This window comes from Triplophysa rosa, linkage group LG7 (assembly GCF_024868665.1).
Source record: "Triplophysa rosa linkage group LG7, Trosa_1v2, whole genome shotgun sequence".
NCBI classification, from domain to species: domain Eukaryota; kingdom Metazoa; phylum Chordata; class Actinopteri; order Cypriniformes; family Nemacheilidae; genus Triplophysa; species Triplophysa rosa.
In genome coordinates this window covers 18,315,864-18,329,415 of record NC_079896.1, presented here as the reverse complement: position 1 = coordinate 18,329,415, position 13,552 = coordinate 18,315,864, and positions in this window count along the sequence as shown.

The window sequence follows — 13,552 nt, the reverse complement described above, 5'->3', positions numbered from 1 at the left end:
CCCTGTGGTTAGACACTTTCCTCGAATGCTGCCCCCGGATAGGGGATTTGAGGACGCCACTGGGGGTGCCCTCGTGCCATGGCACCCCTCGAATCCCCCTTAGCCCCCTTTCCACGAACATCATATGTGTACACCTAAGGTTTATCCTATGTCGATCGGCTTACCCACTTGTCCTCTATCCCCCTACGGATGCTTGATTCATTTATTTTCATGGGGATGACTAAAAGGGTACTACCCACGGGTGCCAGGGTCCACCAACCCACTATTTGTCCACTTATTCATTATGGTCGGCAATTTGACCTTCGACCCCGCAGGGCCTTCGGTGGCCACGCCCCCGTACCAACAAACCACGTTTTGTCCGCTTCCCTACTACGAGTACCGGAAACTGCGTTTTGTCACTCGGGCACGACGTATGTTTGTCTGAGGGCGCGTGCCAGTCGATCCGTGTGGTTTTCGATAAAAAAAATAATATTTACACGTTTTAAATGGTCGATCCTTGCCACATCCATGAGGCGAATATGCCTGGCCCTTACCTTAGGCTGCAGGTGGACAGGCATGGCCGCTCGATCCATTTTCTAGTATCTTCTTACTGGAAAATGGACCGATCCATTTTCTAGCAAGTTTGCATTGCCTGTCCACTTGCGGTTTATATGTATGGTCCACGTGTATCATATTGGTGAAAATAATTGTTTTTTATTACATATGATCATCTCTAAGTGTCAAAAACAACACGATTAAGTAAGAACACTCTTTTAGAAACACGTACTTCGCCGACAGCTCGTTACGTGTTCATTTTGGCCTAAAATCTGACATCTTATTTGTCGAAGGTCAGGGTGTAAACAAAGGCCCAGAAAACAAGGTTCCTAAGGTCAGAAGGCATCGAGCCTTTAGAGTGACCACCGTCACGGACCCGCGAATCAGGCCCTGCAGATTGGGGTCCGTGGCTCCTTCCTGAAGGGTTTAAAAGCGGATGACTACACAGCTAAAATCAGGCCTCGTTTCTAAGCGTCTTCCATTGAAATGAATGGGCTGGGAAAGCGATACACTAAAAAGGATATAAAATACTTGTGGAGGACCCAGGATTTTGCCCTTTCGGTATGTCGCTCGGGGGACCGCGACGCAAGTGCCCGTGAGGTTTCGGGACCGTCGGACCCTCCGGCGGCCTTGTGGGATAGTTCCTCGACCAATTTATACGTATGAGCCACGTGTATTAAGTTGGTGGACAACCCACTTATTAGCAAAACCGTGCCTTTATATTAATTTAAATGCATCAACGACCACATTATTCGCGAGTGCACTTCATTAGACACACAAATGTTAGCAACAACTGGTAGAATGCTCAGTTTGTCCTCGAATGTCAAATTAGGGTGGCCTGTTCACAAACCCCCTATCAAAAACGCATGGACTTAGATGGTAGGTGGAAGCCCTTCCGTAGGGAAACGATAGGCCGAGGGGTCTAGACATTTTAGATTATTTTTGTCTAGAAGCCCCCGATTTATCCCTCAAATGTCCAAAGTTCTTAGACCTTTCCTGAAGAACCCCCATCCCCCACCCCTGAAAGCTTCACAAGGCTGTTGAACAGAGAAGTCTGTGTGATTAATCTTGTGATTGGGTGCAAAAAACATTCCCTTTTCTTCTAGAGTGATGTGCTCTCGGTATTTCATCGGTGGACACCTGACGGGCCAGAATCTAGAATATGGGGCCCCTCGGACCTTTCTGGAAAATTCCTTGTATAGCTTATTTGAATGGCTTTTCCATATCGGTTTCGTGGACGTGGCCCCGACAGGGTCAACCGATCCGAAACCGGGTCACGAGCAACCGTCCGTCATTCAATGATCTTGCGGAAAAGTCAGGTGACTTTACGGCTTTGTTTAGGGGTCAAAAGGTCAAATTAGGGAGAGCCTTCCACGAAGCGGTTAATAAAAACGCATGGGCTTAGATGGTAGGTGGAAGCCTATCCGTAGGGAAACGATAGTCCGAAGGGTCTCGATATTCTAGATTATTTTTGTCTAGAAGCCCCCGATTTATCTCCCGAATGTCCAAAGTTCTTAGACCTTTCCTGAAAAATTCCCCATCCCCCAACACTAAACCTTCATGATGCTGTTGAGGGGTATGTGAGAGAGAAGACTGTGTGATTGATCTTGTGATTGGGTGCAAAAAACATTCCCTTTTCCTCTAGAGCGATGTGCTCTCGGTATGTCGTCGGGAGCCACCCGACGGGCCAGAATCTAGAATATGGGGCCCCTCGGACCTTTCTAAAAAATTCCTCGTGCAGTTTATGTGAATGGTTCTTCCATACGGGTGTCGTGGACAAGACCCCCGCTGGGCCGACCGCCCCGAAACCGGGATGCACGCGATCGTCTATTGCCCGCCAGTCACGCGGAAAAGTCGGGTGACTTTACGGCTTTGTTTAGGGGTCAAAAGGTCAAATTAGGGAGAGCCTTCCACGAAGCGGTTAATGAAAACGCATGGGCTTAGATGGTAGGTGGAAGCCCTTCCGTAGGGAAACGATAGGCCGAAGGGTCTCGATATTCTAGATTATTTTTGTCTAGAAGCCCCCGATTTATCTCCCGAATGTCCAAAGTTCTTAGACCTTTCCTGAAAAATTCCCCATCCCCCAACACTAAACCTTCACAATGCTGTCGAGGGGTATGTGAGAGAGAAGGCTGTGTGATTCATCTTGCTATTTGGTGCAAAAAACATTCCCTTGTCCTCTAGAGCGATGTGCTCTCGGTATGTCGTCGGGAGCCACCCGACGTGCCAGAATCTGGAATATGGGGCCCCTCGGACCTTTCTAGAAAATTCCTCGTGCAGTTTATGTGAATGGTTCTTCCATATGGGTGTCGTGGACAAGACCCCCACTGGGCCGACCGCCCCGAAACCGAGACGCACGCGATCGTCTATTGCCCACCGGTCATGCGGAAAAGTCGGGTGACTTTACGGCTTTGTTTAGGGGTCAAAAGGTTCAATATGGGAAGGCGTTTTATGAAAATGTATGGCACACAAAGACCTTTTCCGCAAAGGCCGCGGGGGTCCGAGAGACCCCAAATCTCACAGGCGCTTGCGCCACAATCCTACAAGCGACATAGTGAAAGGGCAAACGCGTGGGTGCCCAAAAAGTATTTTATATCATTTTTTATGTATCACTTTGCAACCCATTCATTTCAATGGATGACGATTGAAAATGAGGCCTTGACCACATAAAATGCTATCTTAATAGTCAAAATGAGTCATCGAATGAGTCAATACCAACATATGTGTGTACAATAAAGTGTACTCATTGAATAATGTGCTTTTTGAAACATACAAATCAATATTTTTTTGTTAATAAGGACCTATCCATTTTCTAGTCTGTTTGCATTGCCCGTCCACCTGAGGTTTATAGTAATGGACCACGTGTATTAAGTTGGTGGATAACCATTTTTGGGGCATAATTTTGTCTTCTGCGAGTTGCTGCTAACATATGTATGTCTAATAGAGTGTTCTAAGAGATCAACCAGGTTGTTGGATCATATAATTGATTATAAACGCCTGGGGAATCGAATAAACAAGAAAACTACAAAGGATTACAAACATGGCACAAAACCGGAAGTTATCCCCGTTTTTCGCCAAGTCATACAGGAAGTGACCACATGCAGTTTATAGGAATGGGCCACGTGTATTAAGTTGATGGACAACACTTTTAAGGCATAATTCAGCCTTCTGTGAGTTGTTGGTAACATATGTATGTGGAATAAACTTTACTAGAAGAAGAGACGCTTGGGGAAACCAATGAACAAGAAAAACTACAAAGGACTACAAACATGGCACACAGGAAGTGACCACATGCAGTTTATAGCAATCGGACAAGTGTATTAAGTTGGAGGACATCCACTTTTAGGGCATAATTTAGCATTCTGTGAGTTGCTGCTAACACATGTATGTCTAATAAGGTCTACTAATTGACTAACAGGGTCGTTAATGCATATAAACGATTTTAAAGTGTGTCCACCAACTACATACATGTGGCCCATTCCTATAAACTGCAGGTGCAAGTGACCACATGCAGTTTATAGGAATGGGAGAAACGTAGTGAGTTGGTGGAAATACATTTTTTAGGCATAATAGAGCATTCTGTGAGCTGCTACTAACACATGTATGTCTAATAAGGTGTACTAATTGACTAACAGGGTCGTTAATGCATATAAACGATTTTAAAGTGTGTCCACCAACTTCATACGTGTTGACCATTCCTATAAACTGCACGTTATAAGGACCACATTTAGTTTATAGGAATAGGAAAAACGTAGTGAGTTGGTGGAAATACATTTTTTAGGCATAATTGAGCATTCTGTGAGCTGCTGCTAACATATGTATGTCTAGTAAGGTCTACTAATTGACTAACAGGGTCTTTAATGCATATAAACGATTTTAAAGTGTGTCCACCAACTTCATACGTGTGGCCTATTATTGTAAACTGCAGGTGGAAGTGACCACATGCAGTTTATAGGAATGGTAAAAACGTAGTGAGTTGGTGGAAATACATTTTTTAGGCATAATTGAGCATTCTGTGAGTTGCTGCTAACATATGTATGTCTAATAAAGCGTGCTAAGTGAATCATGTTGTTGTTTATGCATATAAATCATTGTAAGGCCTTAGTTTTTCTTATGAGGGGTTTGTCTACCAACTTGATACGCGTGGCCCATTCCTATAAACTGCAGGTGGAAATGACCACATGCAGTTTATAGGAATGGGCCACATGTATTAAGTTGGTGGTCAACCACTTTTAGGGCATAATTGAGCATGCTGTGAGTTGCTGCTAACATATGTATGTCTAATAAAGTGTATTCAGGGATTAAGGTGGTTGTGAATCATATAAATTAAATTAAATGTATATTTATGAAGGAGTAATGTGTCCACCAAATTAATAAGTGTGGTCTATTCCTGTAAACTGCAGGTGGAAGTGACCACCTGCAGTTTATAGCAATCGGCCACTTGTATTAAGTTGGTGGTCAACCACTTTTAGGGCATAATTGCGCATTCTGTGAGTTGCTGTTGTGAGGGGTTTGTCCACCAACTTGATACGCATGGCCCATTCCTATAAACTGCAGGTGGAAGTGACCACATGCAGTTTACAGGAATGGGAGAAACGTAGTGAGTTGTTGGAAATACATTTTTTAGGCATAATTGAGCATTCTGTGAGTTGTTGCTAACATATGTATGTCTAGTAAAGTGTACTAAGAGATTAACGAGGTCGTTGAATCATATAATTTAATTTAAATGTATAGTTTGTGAATGAGCAATGTGTCCACCAAATTAATACGTGTAAACTGCGGGTGGAAATGACCACATATAGTTTATAGGAATGGGAAAAACGTAGTAGGTTGGTGGAAATGACCACATATAGTTTATAGGAATTGGAAAAACGTAGTAGGTTGGTGGAAATTCTAATTTTTAGGCATAATTGAGCATTGTGTGAGTTGCTGCTAACATGTGTATATCTAATAAAGTGTAGTAATTTACTGACGGGGTCGTTAATGCATATAAACGATTTTAAAGTTACAATCTGAAAAAAGTAGTAGGTAAGTGGTCAAATAGTGCTTTGGTGGTACGGAGGGGGGGGGGGCGTGTGACCACTTTGGCAAACATAGTTGGTTAGTGGACCGATAGTGCTTTGGTGGTACAGGGGGCGTGTCCGGGGGCGTCGCCTGGCAGCAGAGGGACCAATCCGTGCGAGGCGTTGGGGTCCCGCGACCACCGGCCACGGATAGTGGGGTAGTGGGAGGAATATCTTGTTCGTGGTCTCCCGGGGGAAGCGCCAAAGGCCCCACCCCGGGACTATGCGAATGGAAAAAGCCCCAGTGGCTTTAAGCTAACCCAGGACGGGCATTGGCCGAACGCCGAAGCGCAGATGGGGGGCTCTTCGCTTGGCGCCCCTCCCGCCCGGACCCCCTCGAGCGCAGGGGTGAACTTTCACCCTCGGTCAGCTTCGGGCGGACTCCCCTTCGGTTGACGCCGGCATCGGACCCCCGAAAAATCTGGGGTCTTCGCCGCGCAGCGTCCCCGAACCCATTTCCACGACCCACTTAGCCCGGTGGAGTCGTGGACTGCTCGCAAAAGTTTGGGACTTCTGGGAGGCAGTGCGACTGACTACAGAGCGCACCCGATCAGTGTTGAACTGCCTGAAGCTTTCAGACAGTCAGCGGTCCCCCTGAAACAATTTCAGAGGCTCCTGGGATACATGGCATCCTCGGCGGGGGTGGTCCCCCTCGGGTCGATGCACATACGACCGCTCCAACACTGGCTACAGAGTCAAGTTCTTTGGAGAGCGTGGCACACCGGCAGCAGGCGTATGGTCACACACTTTCTGCCGACACACCCTAACCCCCTGATCTCCATGACCTTCTTGGGGTTGGGGTGCCGTGTGCAAACGGGCAAGCAGTGTCGGGGCGGTGGACGGGCCCCCGCCTGCGTTGGCATTTCAACTGCCTAGAGTTGTTGGTTGTGCTACTTGCAATGAGGAGGCTACTACATCTCGTGCAGGGCAGGCACGTGCTGGTCCGGTCGGACAGCACAGCTGCTGTGGCGTATATCATTGGATTCGCTCACGGCAGCTAAACATGACTCGCCCGGCGCCTCCTCCTCTGGAGTCAGCAGGTGATCAGTTCCCTGCGAGCCACACACATCCCAGGCGTCCTGAACCAGACAGCCGATGAGCACTCTCGTCAGTCAATGCCTCGCGGGGAGTGGTGACTCCATCCCCGCGCAGACAGCTCATTTGGGAGAGGTTCGGCCAGGCACAGGTGGTCCTGTTGCCTCCCCGGACTCCACCCATTGTCCGCTTTGGTACTCCCTGTCCGAGGCAACCCTTGGCATGGATGCCCTTGCGCACAGCTGGCCGCGGGTCAAGCGGAAGTACGCTTACCCCCAGTGAGCCTCATTGCACAGGAGCATAAAGTGGTACTAATTACGCTCCTTGGCCAAACCAGGACTTGGTTCTCGGAGCTAAGGCTCTGACAACGACTCCCCCCTGGCCGCTCCCCCTGGCAAACTGCTTCCCCAGGGGAAGGGGTACGTTACGGCATCCCAGGCAGAACCTGGTCTCCATGTCTGGACGGGACGAGGAGATCCTGAGTGACCCACCGCCGGTCTGGTTGGTACGTCACTCAGGCTAGGGCTTCGGCCACTGGGCGGCTATACGGCCATAGGTGGCGCCTCTTCTCGTCCTGGTGCTCTTCTCGGCGAGAAGACCCGCGGAGTTGCTCGGTCGGGTACGAGCTGTCCCGTCCTCAAGAGAGACTGGGGAGTAACCTCTCCACCTCCACACTGGGAATGTATGTAGCCGCTTCGGCCGCTCATCATGACCCAAGTGCTGGGTAGCCTCTGGGACAGCACGGCCTGGTCATTAGGTTCCTAAAGGGCGCGAGAGGGTGACCACCTTCCAAGCTCCGTACCCTCTTGCGACCTAGGTGGCGGGCCTCAAGAGGCCCCGCCCCCTTCAAACCTCTCGGGCTTGCCGCTCTTTCTCAGTCCTGATAAAGACGGCTTTCCGCATGGCGCTCACCTCCAAGAGGGTAGGGGATCTACAAGCACCCTCCGTGTCCACAGATTGCCTAGAACTCGGGGCCGGGATTCTCACGTTATCTTGAGACCCCGCCCCGGCTACATGCCCAAGGTTCCCACCACTCTCCCGAGAGACCAGGTGGTGAACCTGCATGCGCTCCCCACTGGGGAGGAAGACCCAACCTATCCGTGTTGTGTCCAGTACGCGCACGGAGCCTCTACTTGGACCGCACGCAGAGCCCAGAAGCTCTGAGCAGCTCTTTGTCTGTTTCGGAGGTCAGCAGAAGGGGCGGAACCGGTGTCAGCCCGCATCCTGGCAAGGTGTGGGACCGGCAGCCAGTAGGGCGTATGCCTGCGGAAGCGCTTCCCCCCCGGGGGGAGCAGTGGCCTACTTCCTACCGTAGGGAGGAGTTTAGTGGAGATAAAAACATGGTCTCGCCATATAGGGGAGAAGTCATGAGAGAAATGTGCGGATTGAAGGAGTTAACCGCAAGGTGGAGGTCCACCTAGGGAAGGTCATGGGATGCCAAGCTGGGAACCAATCATGAGGATACATCAGATGGAACCGCCCGATGGGGGGGTTACAACGTCCGGTAGCACTAGGTCCGGTTAGAGCTATGTTGTGGATAACTCAGTTGGTACCCAGCCTAAGGGGCAGGGCTGCTCTGCCCTGCCCTCCCCTTCTGCTGATCTCCAAAACAGACAAAGAGCTGCTCAGAGCTCCTGTGGCTCTGCGTGTGGTCCAAGTAGAGGCGCGATGCGCGTACTGGACACAACACGGATGGGGTTGGGTCTTACTCCCTGGTGGGGAGCGCCTGTAAGTTCACCACCTGGTGTCTAGGGGGAGTGGTGGGAACTTTGGGCACGTAGCCGGGCCGTGGTCTCAGGATAGCGTGAGAATCACCGGGCCCGAGTTGTAGGCAATCTGTGGACACGGAGAATGCTTGTAGGTCCGCTACCCTCTTGAGCGCCATCCGGAGAGCCGTCTTTATCATGAGGTGAGAAAGAGCGGCATCTCCGAGGGGCTCCAGGACCGCATCAAGGTCGCAAGAGGGTACGGAGCACGGGTGAGGCGGTAGCCTTCCCGCGCCCCTTAGGAACCAAATGATCAGGTTGTGCTGTCCTAGAGACTACCAGCAACTGGGTCGTGATGAGCAGCAATGGCGGCTACATACACGTTCAGTGTGGAAAGGGAGAGATTACTCTCGAGTCTCTGGTAGAACAGCACGTTCCCGATCGAGCAACTACGCGGGTCTTCTCTTAGAGAAGAGCACCAGGATGAGAAGAGGCACCACTTACAGGCGTATATCCGCCTAGTGGCCAGGGCCCTAGCCTCAGTGATGGTCTTAACCGCCACAGGGGGTAGGCCACTCACGATCTCCTCATACCGTCCAGGGGCCAGACATGGAGGTTCCAGAGGTCTGGCCTGTGATGCCATAACGTGTCCTTCCCCTGGGACAGCAGGTCCTTCATCAGGGTAATCGGCCAGGGGGGAGCTGTCATCAAGAGCATTAGCCCCGAGAACCAAGTCCGGTTGGCCCAGTATGGCGCAACTAGTAACACTTGATGCTCCTCTTCCCTGACCTTGCACAGGGTCTGTGCAATGAGGCTCACTGGGGGGAAAGCATACTTCTGCTTGTCCAACGGCCAGCTGTGCGCTAGGGCATCTGTGCCGAGGGGGACTTCGGACGGGAAGTACCCTAGCGGGCAATGGATGGTGTCCAGGGAGTCGAACAGGTCTCCCTGAGTCTGCCCGAACTGTACCCAAATGAGCTGGACTGCGCGGGGGTGAGAGCGCATCGGCTGTCTGGTTCAGGTCGCCTGGGACATGTGTGGCTCGCAGGGATCTGATCACCTGCGGACTCCACAGGAGGAGGCGTCGGGCGAGTCGTGTTAGCTGCCGTGAGCAAACCCCACCCTGGAGGTTGATATACGCTACGGCAGTTGTGCTGTCCGACCGGACCAGCACTTGCTTGTCCTGCACGAGAGGTTGTAGCCCCTTCAGTGCAGGTAGCACATCTAACAACTCCAGGCAGTTGATATGCCTGTGCAGGCGGGGGCCCGTCCATCGCCCCGACACTGCGTGCCCGTTGCACACGGCACCCCAACCCTGCAGGGAGGCGCCTGTCGTCATTACGACGCGCCTCGTGACCTGCCCGAGAGGGACCCCCTTCCGTAGAAACGTCATTGATGACCAAGGGGTTAGGGTGCATCGGCAGAGAGGCGTAATCACCATCTGCCTGCTGCCGTTGTGCCACGCTCTCCAGGGAACTCGACTCTGTAGCCAGTGTTGGAGCGGTCTCATGTGCATCAACCTGAGGGGTATCACCTCCGCCGAGGATGCCATCCCAGGAGCCTCTGAAATGTTTTCAGGGGGACCGCTGACTGCTTGAAATGTTCCAGGCAGTTCAACACTGACTGAGCGTGCTCTGTAGTCAGTCGCGCTGTCATGGAGACAGAGTTGAGTTCCATACCAAGAAAGAGGATGCTCTGCACAGGGGAGAGCTTGCTCTCTTCTCGGTTGACCTGTAGTCCCAATCGATCTAGGTGCCGAAGCACTAGGTCCCTGTGTGTACATAACAGATCTCGCGAGTGTGTCAAGATGAGCCAGTCGTCAAGATAGTTTTAGTACCCGCACACTTCTCTCCCTGAGCGGAGCGAGGGCGGCTTCCACGATCTTCGTGAAGACTCGTTGGGACAGGGACAGACCGAAAGGGAGGACTCTGTACTCATATGCCCGACCCTCGAAAGCGAACCGTAGGAACGGGCGATGACGAGGGAGAATCGAGATATGAAAGTTAGTGTCCTTCAGGTCGATTGCCATGAACCAATCTTGACCTCTGATAGACGTCAGGATGCGCTTCTGCGTGAGAGGTGCCTGTTCAGGCAGCTTGTGTAGGTGCCTGTTCAGGGTACGCAGATTTAGTCCTTTTTGGGGACGATGAATTACGGGCTGTAAAACCCGTTGAACATCTCGGCTAGAGGGACGAGCACGATCGCTTCCTCTCCAGAGGGGTAGCGACCTCGGCCCGAAGCACGGGAGCATCCTTGCCTCTGACTGAGGTTTGAGAGGATGCCCCGAAACTTGGGTTGGATCGCGTAGCCGAGACAGATCGTATCCCGTAGTCACCGTGACGATTTGGGAAGCTCTTGTCAGGCTCCCAGGCACCGAGACAGGGAGGCTAGGGGTACGTTCTGCATCATCGACCTCCCGGGGGGTGGTTCGATGGCTGGCAGTGCGGATCCCTCGCCGTATGGGGGCCCCAAGAGAGGAGAACGGCTCTTACTTATGATGTAGCACAACGCACCATCGATTGAGAGTGCTTAGGCTGATGATTATCCTCGACATTGGGTCTCGCCGCAACGTTGAGTTGCCGAACACCGTTGTGTAGAGGGTGAGAGCGGCTGTGATAATACCCAGACGATGATGTAGCACAACGCACTGTCGATTGAGACTGCATAGGCTGCTGTTTATCCTCAACATTGGGTCTCGCCGTGACGCAACGTCGAGTTGCCGAACACCATCGTGTATAAGGTGAGAGCGGCTGTGATAAACACCCAGAGAGAGAGAAAACTCTTAGAAGTGGGCTGTTGGGACGGGGCAGGAACCGTCCCGGATCGACCAACTACCGATGGAATGGCTGGGGTCGGGCCCGAATGTATTCTCGATCTCCCTGGAGTCTTCCCATGAGGGCCGCTTCGGCTTCTTCCGCGGCTGCTGACGGGGTGGTGGTCTCCTCTTCGAAGTCTTCTTCCGGGGGGCCGCCTGAGTGGGGGGCACTGGAACCGGAAGGCGTCGAAGAGAACCAGGGCTGCTGGGAAGCAGACGGTGCACGGGTTCTCGGCAGCCAGAGGGCGGCCGAATCGCGGCGGGGAGGATATGCTTGATATCCTCTGTCTGCTTCTTTACTGTCGAGAACTGCGGCTCAACAGTATCTCCAAACAGCCCCCCCCCCTTGCGAGATGGGTGCGTCAAGAAAGCGGACTTTCTCGGCATTAGTCATCTGTGCAAGGTTCAGCCAGAGGTGTCTCTCCTGGACCACAAGTGTGGTCACCTTGGTCGCCAGTCTAGGTCGAGCCCCTGGGGGACATTGACGTATACTCTAGCTGCCCCACCATCGAGGGAAGAAAGGGCGATGGAACTAGTTTGACGTGGAGGCGCCGAAAGGGGGCATTCCCGGTCTTACTAAGTTCCTCATGCACTTCCAGGAAAACACGGCACTGGGGGCGAGCGCGGCTTGGAGCAGCACTCAAACCCGAGGTACCATGTATCCAGCCGCGAGCATTGGGAGAGGCAGTGTGGTGCACTGCAACCCAATGCCGGCGGCCCAGGAAGGCATGGCTGACATTTCGACGTCCGCTTCTTCCTTGGCTCGACCCCCCGAGGGAGAGAGCTCCGAGGAATCGTCGGAGTCAGATGCCAGTAAGTCACCATCTGATGCTGGAAGGGACATTTCATCATCACGCACTGTTACCGAATACGTGGTTGAGGAATAAGACGGTGGGACCATATCATGGGGAACAGTCAGACGAGCGAGACAAGGTGCGAACGGTCCGCGAGCCGGTGGCTGACTGTTTAGCGCTCACAGTAATCCTCTTATCACCTTCGCTGCTCGCTGTAGCGGACGGCAGGGTTGTAGCCACTGCTGTCATGGAACGGGAAGCAGACGAGGTGGTGGCTGAGTCCCGTGGGAACACAGCCACCCGTGACGCAATGTCTGAATCGTCAACCACCCGCAGTGCAGACAGGACATTTCCACAAGGGCTGCCCCAGCGTACTGGAAGCAGACCTTGTGTCCGTCCCCCTCCTCGATGAGTGTGTTGGACCCACGAGAACAGCGGGACATGCCACGCTGGAGAAATTTGCTCTTTTAGAGAAAAAAACTCAAACACTTCTGTAACTGCCAAGACGCCCAGGGGAAGTCGCTGCAGGAAGGGACAGTCCGCTGCACCACGTCGTAAGATTCCAGCAGTAATTCGGCATAGAGTTTGAAGTCTCGAAGTCGATCAGTGTGAAGGCTCCGAAGAAAAAAAGGTGAATGAATGCAGCACGCCGTCTCCCTTTTATACCCGGATATCCGGGGGCGGAGTCCGGCATGCAAATTTCATTCGCCAATTCTAAATAAATCGGAAGCGATAGGTTCTCAAGGATGAACCCCATCTGTTGGCTCGACACAAGGTCGAGAGACCGACAGAAAGGGAACACGGCATGATTTCAGTCTCTGAGCTAAAGATCCGAGGCTATTGGCCCTGCCCAGTTCGCTGTAAGCCCTAGCGCCAGTGTTGCCAAAGTCAGGGTTTTCCCGCACAATTGGGCTATTTTTAAAATTCAGTTGCAGGAAAAATTATGGAGCCGCGGGTTTTTGGGCTACCTTCATAATGTACTGCGGCCGCCAAAATGTTTATTTATATTCTTAGGATAAATGTTAATTGATGAGATTGTTAATGTGTATTCATACTCAGGTGAATACCTGGCAACTTTAGGACCGGGCCGTTCTCAAAAGTGTGGGGAACGAGTGTCTGACAGGCAGGCTACAGTACAGGGAGGGAGCTCAGCTCAACCAAAGAGGAAAATATAGCGGTGGTATTAGACAATGCATCCGAATTATGCTTTTACCAATGTTTCGTACTAAGGTGCATGTCACGTTGCATAATGAAAGAAATCACGCATGAGTGTACAACAATTGATTCTTCCGGCTGCCAAATATCACGTTTGAGCAGCGCTATACGCAATCTAGAACAATTAAAGCATTGACGTGCTTGTACACATTATACATATGCAATAAATTTAACCATGCTTATTTCTTAAGCAAGTTTTTGCATGTCTTATGAAGTGAAAATACGTTTCTCGTCCATTTCCGTGCGTGGCCTCGAGCACACATGGGATCTTTTTTAAAGGGACACCCAAAAACGAAAATTCTGTTATGGATTACTCACCCTCTAGTTGTTCCAAACCTGTATAAATTTCTTTGTTCAGTTGAACACAAAGATATTTGGTAGAATGTTAGC